This window comes from Gobio gobio (assembly GCF_949357685.1).
Source record: "Gobio gobio genome assembly, chromosome: 25".
Taxonomy (NCBI): Eukaryota; Metazoa; Chordata; class Actinopteri; order Cypriniformes; family Gobionidae; genus Gobio; species Gobio gobio.
Window position 1 is genome coordinate 16,978,549 of NC_137121.1, and position 13,508 is coordinate 16,992,056.

The 13,508-nt window shown below is 37.0% G+C and overlaps 1 protein-coding gene across 6 annotated transcripts in view; it reads left to right on the plus strand.

The window, feature by feature from the left end:
• Positions 1-1,522: 1,522 nt before the first annotated feature.
• The window catches only part of mical2b (microtubule associated monooxygenase, calponin and LIM domain containing 2b), a 63,683-nt gene continuing 51,697 nt past the window's right edge, over positions 1,523-13,508 (plus strand). For all 6 annotated transcript variants that reach the window (XM_079809443.1, XM_079809444.1, XM_079809445.1 and 3 more), the window contains exon 1: positions 1,523-1,708. The gene's annotated coding sequence lies outside the window, so the exon portion shown is untranslated. The remainder of the gene's footprint in view (positions 1,709-13,508) is intronic.

Here is a 13,508-nt window from a genome sequence, read left to right on the forward strand (position 1 = left end):
ATAGATAGATAGATAGATAGATAGATAGATAGATAGATAGATAGATAGATAGATAGATAGATAGATAGATAGATAGATAGATAGATAGATAGATAGATAGATAGATAGATAGATAGATAGATAGATAGATAGATAGATAGATAGATTTTTTTACTATATAGACTCAAGCGCCGTATAACTTTTAAACAACATACTGTATGTAAGACACAATAATCATATATATGACTTAAGTGTATAATATATATTTTTAAACATTTTAGGCAATATATATATTTATATTATTTATATATTGTAACATTCATACACCTATAAAAGGCCATTTGTATTATTAGATTATATTTTAATTATAGTTTTCATATGACGTATGATGTGTTTTTAGTAACACTTGTTGTTACTGTTTAAACATGAATTAGTCTTTTTTTTAATTCCATATAGGCCTGGTTTCACTGAAAGGGCTTAGATTAAGCCAGGATTAAGCCTTCGTTCAATTAGGACATTTAAGTAGTTTATAAACGTGCCTTAAAATTGCTCTGGAGACAAAACAATGGCACTGACATATTTTAAGATATATTTGTGTAAGTTGCTTTCAATGAAAACAGCTCAAGCATCCATTTTAGTGTGGGACTAGACTTAAGCCTTTAATGTGAAACCGAGGGACAGAATCTAATGAACACATCTGAGATTGCATTTACAGTATAAGGCACCTCTTCTCGAAATGCATGAAGTGTGCACATCCTTTAAGAGTCCAGTAGATGGCGACAGTGCACAACATCTCGTTCACCCCTGTGATTCGCTGTCCTAATGAAACACCTGCCAGCATGTGTGCGATTAACGAGGCGTTCGAGCCAGAACTGATTCACGGTTGTAGGTAAGACAAAATGCATGCTCATCAAGACTCAAACACTATGTAGAATAGAAGCATATTGTTCATATAAAGAAAATATCATTAACGAGAATGAAATAATTGATTTGGCGTGAAGGCTTGTGGTGGTCTAATTTCTGGGAGTTCGGTCAAATTATAGTGTATGTTAAAGGATATTTGTACAGGTCAGGCGCCTGGATCATGAGGCGTCTGTAGGACAGCTGGTACAGGGCAGTAAAACACGAGCTTGCTTTTGTGTGTGTGTGTGTGTGTGTGTGTGTGTGTGTGTGTGTGTGGAGAGAAACTCTATTTATGTTCCAATCATTAATGCATAATATCAGTTTTATGATTGCTGTGCAATGTTCTATTCGTATTAATTAAACACCGTTTTGCAATCGATGTGTTGCATCCTATATCATATTTTACAAGACCAACTTTATTCAAACCTGAACGTCAAATTTTTTATAATTTTTTTAACTGTTAAAAGTATTGCAATTACAGCTTTAGTTCTGCTTACACCCTCAAGACAGTTTCTCCATAACATGAAGTAAAGTATACAGACGCCTGATAAAAAATTCAACAGTGGGATTCGCCTTCCAAGTTTATCTGAACTTCCCATTGGGCGTCGTGGGAAGCGCCGCCTCTAATTATAAAGGGCATAAAGAGCCAGTGAGTCGCGAGCGCGACCGATATCAACAACCGTGTGGATGGAATCATAAGATACAAACATTTCTCTCTGCGAGATAAACTTCAGAGGTCATATACCAGCATAAGGATAATCCCGACCGCTGTCAAACAGATTCTGCGGCTGTCGCTGAAGCCGAAAGTCACATTACAGCGGAAAAAGTAAGTTTGTTGATCACTTCATTGGAGCTGCTTGGAAACTAGACGTGACGCGCTATTTTGGGCACGCGCTGCATTGACAGGCTACATTGCTGCCATACATTTGGAAACAGCATTATATTATAGCATAAATAAATAGGTTTAGTTAGGTTTTATATAATTGCGTTATGATACTTATGTTATAATAATGAATGAGCACATTTGTTAACAAGGTTGTATTGGATATCCAATCGGGTGTTTGATTACATCTTATCCAGGTTAGTTTCAAGAGAGGTGTAAATAATTGACTATAGCCTTTGGAGTGCTCGTCAGCTGTCTGTTTTTTTGGTTTGTAGTTTATCTTCTAGATAATGCCAATACAGCACTAAAGCATTTTTTTTATTTGATCATTTATCTTTTGCCTGAAACAGCCACTGGCTACCGTTGACAGGTGTGATTTTTCAACTGTGATTGTGTTTCTTTATGCTGATGGATGTTTCCTAACTTATTTGATATGTGACATGAATAGTTTTGGTTAGACTAGGGTTGTTTGTTCTCTCTCCATGTTGTCCAGGATTACTCATTGTTAGTGTGGATTGCTTAGACTGGCATCAAATGTGTCTCTATTGATGAATAACTTTTTTTTTTTACTCAAGTGGCATATCACATTTAAACAACTTTCGTAAGACACAATAATTATATATTTATTAGACTTAACTGTTTAATATATAATAATATTCATACATGCGTATATAAAATGTCATTTGTATTATTATATTATATTTTATTTATAGATTTCATATGACGTGTGTTTATTTTTATGGATTGTTTCAACATTAGCCTTTAATATTCCATATAGAGTCTAATGAACACATCTTATTGCACTTACAGTAGAAGGCACTGCTTATCAAAGAGCATGAATGACAACATTTTCTTTTGGGAATCTATTTGAAGGCTGTTCTACCAGTTAGAAACTAGCTAAAATATTACAAAACACAGTTACTAAGAGAGAGAAGCTACAAATAGTTATGTCTTTTCTCAGGTAAACCGTTGACAGGTGCGGTTTTCCAACTGTGTTTGTGTTTCTTCATGCTGAAGTTTCCTAACTTTACTTAACGTAACTTAACATGAATAGTTTTGGTTAGACTAGAGTGTTTTTCTTTTTCCCTGTTGTCCAGGATTACTCATTGTTAGTATTGCTTTGACTGTAGAGATCAACAAGCTCAGACTGGCATCAAATATCTCAATTGATGAATAACTTGATTATTGCCTCCCCAGGTGTTTCTTCTGTATTTGCACGTGTAGTTTATGATGTAATGAATTTCAAGTTGACTAGATAAATATTTGTTCTTTTTTTTTTTCTAAGACAAGTACGTCTTGTTGCTGAAGTTTAACACCCTCTATTTTATATGGACTCTTATAATGCAGTGTACCAGATGCACCATTAGGTGTTTGCTTTTCTTAATCCGTTTAGTCTCTTTTGCAGATTATGTGGTTTGTTTATGAGAGCTTTTCAATATGTTGTAGCTCTGTTGCCTATAGGGCAAAATGATAGTGTTACACAAGTCCTGCTTCCTGGAATATGCCATTGACTTATAAGGGCCGTTCTGAGCACAGAGTAAGACAGAAATACACTAGAACTACGGTGTTTATCTATCAAATGGATTTCACAGCTTCACCACAGGCACGAGGAAAGATCTGCAAAGAAGTTGCAATTGTTAGAAATTCGCAATTATGAAATGTAAAGTAGCAATTGTGAGCAATTAGTCCCAATTGTGAGGTACAGCATAAAGTCGCAATAAGCAGTAAAGTTGCAATTGTGAGTTACAGTTATGAACAATGAAGTCACAATTGTGAAGTAAGAAGTTACAAATGTGAGGTATAAAGTCGGTATTGTGAGATATAAAGTCGCAATTAGGGAATTGGAGGGAAAACTGGAATTGCAATATTTACTTTTTCTGCAATCTATATTTCGATATGCAGAAATACAGGAATATTCACCAGATGACCTAAACAGAAAAAAAAAATCACATTTTTGAATGAGTGGGTTGATTTTGTTGGGGAGTGCAATATAAAATAATTTTAAAAGCTGGAATTTTTTTTATGTATTTTTATTTGGGTGATCACACTTGGGTTCAGTCTTTACAAGAGCTAACACAAACCTCTTTTAGTAACTAAATATAGATAGATAGATAGATAGATAGATAGATAGATAGATAGATAGATAGATAGATAGATAGATAGATAGATAGATAGATAGATAGATAGATAGATAGATAGATAGATAGATAGATAGATAGATAGATAGATAGATTTTTGTTGTTTTGATTTAATATTAAATATATTAAACGAAATAAATATATTGTAGTAATTTAACTGTTTTACTGTAAAATAAGAAATTGACTGTTTAAAATCATTTTATTTTATAGTACAACTGTAAAATTACAATACGAATATTTACGTCTTAGTTTTATTTTCAAATGTTAAACAATCACAATTTTATTTGACGTAAATAGATATCCTGGGTAGCTGTATAGCTATAGTAGGAGCACAAAGACGAAGAACTCACGGAAACGGTTTTTATTTCAAAAATCCACAGGAACCCTCAGGGAAAAAGCTATCAACCTTTTAACTTGGATGACACAATGAACTGAATGAAAAACTGAACTGAACTGAGTGCCTTCACATGCTATCGGAATGATCGTAAATACTAGTTTCCTAGTTAAAGTTGCACTATGTAACCTTTTTCAGTTAAATATCCAAAAACCACTAGGCCAGTGTTAAATATTTTATTTATGTACTTACAATATCCCAACTGTTTCCAACTATTTGTAAATCGTGAGAAAATTGCTATTTTAACCAATTTTATTTTTTATTTTGCAGAAACACTTTACTCTTACTACAGTGTGCAACAAGTGTCATAGCAGCCGCCAAGCGAACCCACAGAATAACATCATAACATCATTTTCAACACACTCAGATGTATCTAATATGATAAACAGAGCTGCGTTACCTCATACTCATAACCGGAAAAGCAGAAATGGTGCTGGCGACTGTGTCATAATAAAAGTCCCGCCAGAGACTATGCCATAATAAAAGTTCTGCTGCTCGTGAGGCTTGTGTTGTGCTCTTCTTATTAACAATCGCTCCTGCTTCTGCTTCATACTACAGTAACGTTAATAATCGCATCCATGAACATGATTTCTGCCCGAGTCCTATCCTGATTCTTTTCCACCAGCTGTGAGGTGAAGACCACATGTCCCAAGATTCTGCGCACAAACGTGGCGTCATCAAACTACGCCTTTGTTTTGAATAGGCGACCTCTAGTGGACGCAAAAGTTACATAGTGCAGCTTTAAAAAAATGGACCGGAACGCCCTCTCAAGTCAAAATTTGAATGCAATGAGCTTGTAATCACAACTTCAGAAGTGGGAAGTACAACATTTCCAAAAGCATATGAAGTCAGCATTAAATACACAGAGGAACTGAGTAAATTAATTGGACAATGGGTGAACAGAACATTTAATCAAGGGAACAAACTGGCACACACTGGGAAACCAGGTGTCACCGGCAAACAGGAACTGGGAAAACGGAACCAAAACACAATGAAACCCAACCAAAACAGAACATAAAAGAATATAACCATTGTTGTATTATATGGATGTATGCATTTCGATATATATTTCAGCCCTTGTCACAATTGACCTATCGGTAAGCCCCGACCCCCTTAGTTACTGTTGCTAACTCGGACAAACAAACGGAGTTGCTATATCTTACAATGACAGCTGTCAGTGTGGAAACCTTATCCCAAGATGTTTTTGGACACAGAATGAAGCGTATATCCCGTGCGAATGATGGCCAAACTTTACTGAAAGTTTATTATGTCCTTTTTCAATCATCATAAGAGCTGAACAAACAAAGCATAAGAAGTGCGCATTAACGTCTCATTCACAAACTATCTCTCTCCGTTGCATTACCATTAACATACACAGCAAATCAGGCTTCCCGATAGGTCAATTGTGAGAAAGTTAGTGTTTTGAATACAGAAGTCACAATTGTGAGATATAAAGGCGCAGAGAAGATGACGAGGTGGACAAGTAGGGGTGTAACGGTATTTGTTTTGTACCGAACCATTTCGGTACAGGGCTTTTGGTACGCCGCACGCGTGTATCGACCGGTTCCGAATGCAATCGTTAACAGCAGGCTTGTTTTAAGCGCAGAACATACTTCAATCCTAGTTCCCCCATGAAACATATTAAGTATTCAGTCCATTTTATCATGAAATTCAAACGATAAATGCTGTTTTTACGCTCTTTAATGTGACGTGACTGATCGCTGTATAGGCGCGATCATCTCTTCCTATGGAATAAACTTGAGTTAATATCTTAAGGTATGTTGAGACAATTTACTGAAACGTATATGTCGTGGAATCGCTCAATCAGTGTTGCAACCACGAAAGACGTCAATAAACAGCTTGTAAACAATGTCACGTAGCACTACATTTACCTCAGAAGTCATTCAGTGTCAACAGCTTTTAGTTCACTAGAGAGATTAACTATTTTGCTAAAAACATGCACTACATTAGCCTTTATATATTAATTATATCCTACTTAACCTGTTAGTGATGCCTTGTTTATTAAATGTATGTTTAAATAAATCTGTCATGAAAATGACAGCTACTGTGTATAAATGATTGTAAATTTCAACAACGAATGGGAGAAAAATCTATTTTATTATTAGATTTAGAAGTTAATGCAAAAACTGCCTCATGTGAAGTATACATGTTTGCGTACTGTTATTTGAGTGTTGATTATTATATCTAAACATAAATAGCAACTGAATTTAGTCTAATAGTTTGGGCTCTGTTGTTAACCTTTAATATTATAGTGATGTGCAAGTAAGGGCTCGCTATATAGTTTGCAGCATTATCTTTAAGAAACTATTAGCAATAAATGAATTAATTTAAGGACAGACACAATTGTTTCAGTAAACCACTGTTTAATAAAGATAAATAAGAAGCGATTTTGTAAAACTGCTGTACCGAACCCGTACCGAACCGTGACTTCTAAACCGAGGTATGTACCGAACCGTCAGTTTTGTGTACCATTACACCCCTATGGACTAGGGAAATGACTCTAACACAAATGCTGTCAGGGCTTGTCTAAGCGTTTTAAGTCATTCCCAGTTATTTGGGATTTTTTTAAGATAAGACTCTCAGTGGAAGTTCAGTTTAAATGGCTTGACTCCAATTATCCACAGATGTGAATGCTGAAAGTTTATCTGCTGCACTGTGGACATCTCTCAAAATAACAACCTCCCCATTCCCATACTCTCATGCGTTTCATGTGGGTAGTATATCGCAACATGGCAGTCTCAGTAAGATACAGCTTGTTGTGGAATCGCATAAGTTCTTCTATTGGATTTTGTTTCACATTTTTCTTCCAATTTGCCACACTGATTTGCTTAGAATGAAGTTAGTGTCGTTCAGGATAAAACAACCCCACCAGCTGGTTAATCAGACTCCAGCTGATTCATTTGGAAGAAATAATGCTTTCAACTCGGTTTGAACTTTTTCACGACTCAGAGAGGAGAATCTGAACTGTAAAAGTTGCTTCATGTGGACACACTAAAAGTACTGACTCTGTTATTTTAATGAACCTCATATATGTAGTTTTGTGTCATGGGCATGGCAAATGTTAGTAGGAGGTTTCCAAAACCAACCTAAATCCGTTCACCCTAGAGAATACATGGTTTACATGTGGCCATCCTGTTGTAGTGTAACAGACTTTTATCCAGAGAACGCAATCTTTTTTTATCTGGAAATGTTTGGGTGTGTTCATTTAGTTGACATTTGACCTGCTTGTCTGGAGCCTCACCAATTTTAAAGTCTTTAAATTCCCCGTTCATGTTTCCGTTATAATTCTTCCTTCCCAGTGGGTTAGAGAACGTTAGAGGAAGTGGAAAATTGTGGGTTTGTTATCGTAAGGATCATATCATATCCACACAACAGGATCAGTTAAAGATGCTGCCAGAAATCTTGACGTCTGCAAGGTACGGTATCTGTCAGAATTTCTGGAGAATAGGACAAAAGCTCAAAAGAGCATTGAAAAGTCGTATTTATGGAAAGATGATTCTGTTTTTAAAGCTTAGGCAAACTCTGCAAATGATTTTCTACGTAGCCTAGGATTGCTTGCCCCAGGACTTCATTAGCTTAATGTCAAGGCTTTGAACCTGCTGTGCATTGCTGCGCGGCTATAGAATCACACCATGCCAGTACTTGAAACTTGAGACTTTCTATTCTGAGCAGAACCACCAGAATGTTTCTCTAAGAGTGTATCCATGTTATACGGAAGCCTGTGTCTGAAATTGTAGGAGAAAATGTTAAAAAGAAATATAAAGACACAGTGAGAGCGATTTCAGGTTGAAATAAGAAATCAGAAATAAGTAGTCAATTTCAATACAAAAGTCACAATTGTCAGATAAACTGGCAATTGTGAGCAATGAGATCTAAAGTAGTGATTATGAGAGAGTCAGTTACCTAAAATATTTTTTTCTCTGAGGCAGAAATGGACATATCAAACAGCTCCTCCCCCTTTTTTTAATGTCCAATAGTTTTTTGTTTATCACAGCTCAGCCAGAGCCGTGGAGCTTGGTAAAACTGCAGTTTCCTTATAATCTCTAACCATTTCTCCTCCTAATAGCCTCCATATTGCTTTAAAATATAGCATTATGTGAAGAATTCAAATGGGTCCGATTCGTTTTCTGGTATGCTCCGACTTGTGCATATGAGGGTGCGTTCACACTTATAGTTCGGTTCGTTTGGTCCGGACCAAAAAACAAAGCATATAGTCCTGGTCCGCTTCGCGTTCACACTGGCATTTTTAACAGCGAACCTAAAGTTACCGAACCAAAGGCATAGGGATACGGTCACAACCTGATTGGTTGGCTTTTATGACGTATATTTCGCGACGGAGCTTGCTTACCGAACATTCAAAACAATGCTGTGTGCTGGATTAAACGCGATAGTTTTATGCGTGTACATATGGTTTTATTTTTGCAGCTGAGAACTCACGAAGAGCTCATAAAATGTTCAAAACATTCTAAACAGCATCAGGATTTCCTCCGTTGTATGCAGAAACGAAGATCTGCATATCGTCGCTGCCCGATGAAACTCACGAATGTCCAAAACGGTTACTTTTCAGGAAGTGAAAAAAACACCGTATTTCAAAAGCAGTTGAATGTAGCGTTGTCATACTTGGTACGGCATCTTTACATGTAACCATATTCTTGCCAGTGTAATGATATAATCCACATTTGACCAAAATTGAGTTTAAATGGACATACGTGCATATTTTACAGTAACGGTGGTCGATACGCGTTCTTCCGATCATTCATTAGAATGGCCAAGTCGCATTTCATATTGACAGAGGAATACGCTCAGTTTATTAAATAGCCTACGTCTTAGTTTATTAAATACGCTTAGTTTATTTAATATTAATTATAAATTTATTAAATGTCTCTTGCAAACTATGAATGGACAATGAATCAATACACTGACATGGTAATGCTAGACAGATACTTTGTTTGTACAGTCCTACCGTAATTTTGTCACTCCTAGACGTACGTCTGGCGTCAGGGGGGAAACGTTTACCTCGATGAAGGAAAGTCATTGTATCACCAGGCTATGTTTCACGAGACCGGCGAGATGCTTCAACAGGGCGGGAGATACGCGGCGTGATTGACAGCTTTGACACCAAATGGATATACGTGAAAATCAGATGACATGATTTCACAACTTTTCATTGGCCATTTAGATATGTGAAGCATACTGTATACGGAAATGAACCTGGACATTCAATCCGTCTAAAAATCTAAAAATCGGCAAAATGGACATGCATGGTTTTCATCGGACAGCGACGATATACTGATGAGGCACTTTACCTCCTCGTTGCTCCACGTTTGCCCTCTACTCATTTTGGATACACCGATCTTTCCGCATCGTCAAATTAGCTGACTTGTGGCGGCATCTTGTGACTGCACGTCCTGTTTTTGGTTCGTTTACACGTCTTTGGTCCGTGTTGTGTTCATATATCAATCGAACCGCACCAGAGTTCGTTTGGAAGCGGACTCATTTGAACATATGTGAACGCTGCCATAGGAACCCTGGTGCGCACCAAACAAGCGGACCGAGACCGATAAAAAGATGGGTCTCGGTCCGCTTGTTTGGTGCGCACCAGGGTTCCTATGGCAGCGTTCACATATGTTCAAATTAACCGCACTAACCAAGCAATCACACCAGGGTTCATTTTAATCGAACAAAACATGACAAGTGTGAACGCACCCTGATTCGCTCTGTGCTATCGTGTCTCTGAGCCGGAGCAGACTGTGTTCTTCACTACATGATACTGGACTTCATTTGCCCCAATGGAAAGCATATTTAGGCCTACACTGTCTCAATAGTTACCTATACATTATATAGTTCACTATGTGCCATTCACCATGTATAAAATAGTGTGTGAACAAGTGACTGATTTTAGTCGCAGCTGTTTATAATGTAGGGAGCATTTGAGTGTTGAGAGCATTTTGAGTAGAGAGCATTTGATTGGACAAAAAATCTGATAAGAAGCTGATGTGCAGAGCGACGTCATCAACATCATTGATCCATATTGGCTGAAGTGAGAGACTGAGTTTTGAATGCTTGTATTCTAAATGTAGCCTAGAAATCTAGACGCACCCTAGCGGCAGCAAATCGAATTTGCCGCGAGTGTAGTCTAGCAACTCTCGGTAGACCTGCGAGCAGGAAAAACCAAACTCTGGTCAGGCCAATCACGTCGTATATAGAGTCAGTGGGCGGGCTTAGCATAATGACGGGAGAGTTGCGCCGGTTCTGCGTGCTACTCGTAAACAAAGAAGCTGGCGAACAGCGGTCTTTCCAATCAACTTTGGCCGCGACTCTGGAAGACTTGGAGTTAAGTTTTTCTTTGAGAAAAGAACAAAGAACGGCACTGAAGTCATTCTTAAGAAAGGAAGATGTGTTCGGAGTTTTGCCGACCGGATATGGTAAAAGTTTAATCTAACGTTAGCTCCTTTCACCTTCTTCTTTGCTCTGGTTGGTTGTGGCGCTCATGGCGCTATACAATTGCATGCAGAGGGAATTTGAAAGACAACCGTTTATCCCGCCCCTCAAAGATCTTCCAAATGCAACATAGCATGACATTTGAGTAAATTTGATTTAACCTACACAATATTGAAACCTAGTTCAAAGATCAGTTTTCCTTTAAAGTTCTTTTTGTAAATGCCTCACATTGTGTTCTTTTTTGCACAACCACAGTATATATCAGATATATATCTAGTGGGAATTGTAGGCCTGGTGTGGACTTTGATGACTTTAGGGATTCCTTGTTACATATGGGTGTTGCCCAGTTCAATGTCACTTGACCAAATCTTTACTGAAGACGTTACTCTAGAGAACTCATTACGGGTTTGACCTACATCTTTCCCTTCATTATGCCTAATGTATGATAAGTTGTGCCGTTTTGCAGAGTTTGTTGAAATGAGTGATTTATATCATTCTCAAGAACCATGATCTCAAAATAGCAGATCTAGAAAGAAAAGGGCAAAGGGGGCAAAATCAGTTTGCCAATGATATTAGCCCCTTATATTTTAAAATCCTAAAATGTGCCAACGTTTTAGCACTGATGTGATCTAGAGGGGCTGCTTTGAATTCTTTGTCCACCACAAAGCAGTAAAAAGTGCACAAACAGGAAGGACTTGGACCTCATACAATATCAGATATCCTGCCTCTGGAAATACTGTGCAGAAAGACACTTTTTATGCACTTTTCACTTTGTTTACTTTCAAAAGTTGGAAAAACTCATTGGGAATAGTTTCCCTTTAAGGAATAAAACATTTGAGACTTTTGGTTTATTTTATGTTTTATTTCTCAGACGTTTCTGGCTAAGTATGCTACCATGTCAACATTCTTTGACACGTCCTCTGTTTAACATCCTAGATATTAAAATGATATACTATTTTATATGACCAATGGTTATTCATTTTGATGATTGCTAAACATTTAACAGTTTTAATAAATGATTACTGTTTTTAAAGATCAATAATAAAAAAGACATGATGCTTGCTTGCTTATAGATCAGCTGGCTAACAATTACCAACGTCAATTCAACCAGTGTAACCGAACTCTCCTAGACGGCAGCAATGCTCTCTGGTTACTTTTGTTTGTAGGTACTGTAATACTTCAGGCAGTAAACTATTAATCTATGTTGACTCTGTAGGGTGTACTTTCCCTACAAACATGAAAGACTGCTTGTGTGTGTGGTTTCCTGGTAAACCCTACTATATGGGGACCACAAAGACACTAATACCAGCAATTTTTTTTACCCTGTGGGGACATTTTTTCTTGGTCCGCATGAGGAGAATCACTTATAATTCATATAATTGTTTTTTTGTTTGTTTTTTGAAAATGTAAAAATGCAGAAAGCTTTCTGTGAGGCTTGTGTGTTTAGGGGTAGGTTTAGGGTCAGGGGATAGTGTGTACAGTAAAAATAATTATGTCTTTGGAAATTCCCCATAAAATGTGTGTTTGAACGTATTTGTTCACTAGGATAAACCCCTAGAAGCACCATCTTGTTTTCAAGGAGGTCCTACACAATATACAAAACTTAACTAATATATATATATATATATTATATATATTCTAATATGCTTATTTGGTGCTCAAGAGACATTTATATTATCAGTGTGGAAAACATTTGTGCTGCTTAATATTTTTGTGGAAACCATGATTTTCCCCCCAGAATTTTATGAATGGAAAGTTCAAAAGAACAGCATTTATTTGAAATAAAAATGTGTGTAACATTATAAATGTATTTACTATCACTTTTAAACAATTTGATTTTGCCATTGCTATTAATGCGCTACCATTCAAAGTTTGGGATATCATGGTTTCCTCAAATATTAAGCAGCACAACTTTTTAAATTCAAAATTGAAAATAATAAAAGTTTCTTGAGCACCAAATATTAGAATGATGGATCATGTGACACTGAAGACTGGAATAATGGTGCTGAAAATTCAGCTTTGCCATCACAGGAATAAATTACATTTTAAAATATATTAATAACTGTAGTAAAATTTCACAATATTACTGTTTTACTGCATTTTTGATTAAATAAATGCAGCCCTGGTGAGAATTAATAGAGGAGGTCATCTTCCCGTTTGTGTGCTCCTATAGGTCACATGAATAATCTTAGTGGTGTAGGAATGTTGGCTCTTAGGAATTCCAGTTTTAAGTGGGGCTGCTTTCTGTCGAATCCACTGGGATGCGTTTGAACCCTTTGATGATTCCCTCAAAGCTGAAGCTCCTGCAAAACGATCCATCAAGACCTAATGGTGAAGGACTGCAGGTCTGAGCTGTCGGAGTCAATTTGTTTGGGAGGCAAAGTGACATTAGCATGAACTAGTTTGTAATGTCTCTTAATGATAGACAGGATGGGCAAATGTGCATGACCCTGTTGGAAAAATATCTCTGAAGGCAATGGCACAGGGTGTTGACTTGAATTCCCTTGCTTGCTGTTGTGCCATCTGTCAAGAGGCCTACTTATTGAGACAATATCATTTGTAGCTTCTAAATGTGGTCCGTCTTGCTGTTTTTCTCACACACAATTATGATTTTGTGCCAGGCAACTTTCCTGGCACATCTTGCTTCAAGTAATATCCCCTGATGCTTTTTCAGCATGGTTAAATTTAGCAATGGGAACTTTCCCACACTGCATTGGCTGCACTGACTGTTGATGACACATAAAAATAT